At 48.4% G+C, this 2,531-nt stretch overlaps 1 pseudogene; it reads right to left on the reverse strand.

Annotated features, from left to right (window-relative positions):
* Positions 1-722: 722 nt before the first annotated feature.
* On the reverse strand, positions 723-1,546 carry LOC110586811 (annotated as a pseudogene).
* Between the last annotated feature and the right edge of the window lie 985 nt (positions 1,547-2,531).

Raw genomic sequence — 2,531 nt, forward strand, 5'->3', positions numbered from 1 at the left:
AAGGAAGGAAGGTGGGGGGGAGGGAAAGAGAGAAGGGAGGAGGGAGGGAAAGAAGGAAGGAGGGAGGGAAGGGAGGAAGGTACGAAGGAGAGAAGGAGGGAAGGAAGGAGTTACTGTCACCTTCCTCAAAGACAGAGAGTGGTTTCCTCCTCTGCCAGACCATAACGTCCCATGGCTGTTATAGCGTGAATGGCACTCCAGCTCTCCTCAAGGCCTACACAGATAATTTCTCCTTCTTTTTTTTTTTTTTTAAAGACTTACTTATTTTGAGAGAGAGTGCAAGTTCCCGCGCGCACAAGCATGAGCAAGAGGGGCAGCAGGAGAGGGAGAGAGAATCCCAAGCAGACTTTGTACTGAGCATGGAGCCCAGTGTGGGGCTTGATCTCATGACGCCGAGATCCCAACCTGAGCTGAAACCAAGAGTCAGATGCTCAACCGACTGTTGCCACCCAGGTGCCCTCCTCTCTCTCTTTTTTTTTTAAGATTTTATTTATTTATTTGACAGAGAGAGACACAGCGAGAGAGGGAACATAAGCAGGGGGAGAGGGAGAGGGAGAAGCAAGCTTCCCGCTGAGCAGAGAGCCTGATGTGGGGCTAGATCCCAGGACCCTGGGGTCATGACCTGAGCTGAAGGCAGACACTTAACGACTGAGCCACCCAGGCGCCCCTCTCTCTCTTTTTTTTAATGGATCTGTTACTTAACTAGGTTCTTTCTAAGAAATTTAGAACACCAGTTTGTGAGGATAAACTCCATTTGTAAGAGAAAACACAGAGCAGGAATAGCCTCAAAGCTGAGGAACAGCTTTGATTTTTGGCAGAATTTGTGAGTCCACAGCTTCCTGATCAACCTGGCGCTGCTCTGTAATTTCACATTTCTCCTTCTCTGTGTTGAAGAACTCACCTTCCTTGTGTGTAGGTTTACATGGCTTCTTCTTCTTGAAGTAAGCATCAGTGAGATGTTTTGGTGGGGGTGGCAATGACAAATTTCTGGTGTGTTCTATGCAGAAGATTGAGGGCCAGGGGTCTGGTCACAAGTAACAAGCCACAGCTCAGCTGCTTTAGGAAAACCACCCTCTTGCTTCTGTGGCGCCCAGTGAGGATGATCAAAATGGTCCCAGGAGTGACACCAGCTCGCAGTTTTCTCACATGCTGACTGAAAGGTTTTTTGCGTGGCTCAACAGCTTTTGAGACACATCTTCAGTAGGATGATACCTAGGCATTGTGCAAAGTTTAACCATTTGGGTACCACCGTTCTTGTGACCACCAACTGGTTTTGTGACAATAGCAAGAACCTTCTCCTTTTTCTTTTCAACCCTGGATTTAGCTGCTGACTATTTCCTCTTGCACAGCGCTCTTCTGGAATACACACCCAGTGGGGAATATCTGAGGATCCCTGGGACTGAGACAGGGTATCGGCTGCAGTGGGTCTTCCCCTTCTTTGGTATTTTAGCCTGGAGGTTACTCTCATAACCTTGCCACCAGCATCGGCCTTCTTGGCTTCAGGTTTCTTCTTAGTATCCAGCTTCTCAGCTTTTTCACCCACCATCTTGCAAGATGGAAAAGAGCCATTTCCTATTTTTCTTACTCACCTGTGTAGCCTTGGAAAAAGGGCTTCCCTGAAGATAACTTGGGTGTTTCCCTGTTCTTTGCCATCTGAAAGAGCTCAATACCTTCTTCACCTTACCTTGTTTGTAGAATACAGTCAGGATTTGTGTTTGCGTGTTTTGTTTCTCAGTTGAAAGGCTGAGGATGAAAGTTGAGGATGTTTGAATGTAAAATGGAAATGTTCAGAATCTGAAGGATGGAAGAAGAGGTGCATATTCTGCTGCAAAGAGGGGAGCTCTCTTCAGTCCTGGGCCCACAGTCTAGGTCATTTCCTCATGACCAAGTTGTTAAAAAATTGAAATCCGGGGTACCTGGGTGTCTCAGTCATTAGGCGTCTTCCTTCAGCTCAGGTCATGATCCCAGGGTCCTGGAATCGAGCCCCGCATCGGGCTCCCTGCTCCGCGGGAAGCCTGCTTCTCCCTCTCCCACTCCCCCTGCTTGTGTTCCCTCTCTGGCTGTGTCTCTCTCTGTCAAATAAATAAATAGAAGTCTTTAAAAAAACAAACTGAAATCCTCCTTGAGATGCAAGTGACATCTTGTCTGTGCTTCTAAACAACAGCAACATGGGCCCCTTCCAGCCACCAGCATCTTCAGGCCCCACCATCTTACCCCCAAATCTGCCTCTCTCCCTCTGTGCTTTCTCTACTCCTGCCCCTTCATCTCCCACACACATTCCTCTTTCCCCTTCTTTTTCAACTATTCAAGCATCCAGCAGATATGTACTGAGTATCTGCCAAGGGCCAGACACCATGCTGGGAACAGAATAAAAGCTGGCCAGCATGGGGCCCTCCTGACCACAGAGCCTTGCAACCCAGCATGAGGGCCTCAGTGTAGAGGCAACCACAGTGCCCACATATGAGCTAAGGGGATCTGGGCAATGAGGTGGGATGAGGCTAGGGCTCAGATTGAAAAGGAAACCTAACTAC

This window comes from Neomonachus schauinslandi, chromosome 8 (assembly GCF_002201575.2).
Source record: "Neomonachus schauinslandi chromosome 8, ASM220157v2, whole genome shotgun sequence".
NCBI lineage: Eukaryota > Metazoa > Chordata > Mammalia > Carnivora > Phocidae > Neomonachus > Neomonachus schauinslandi.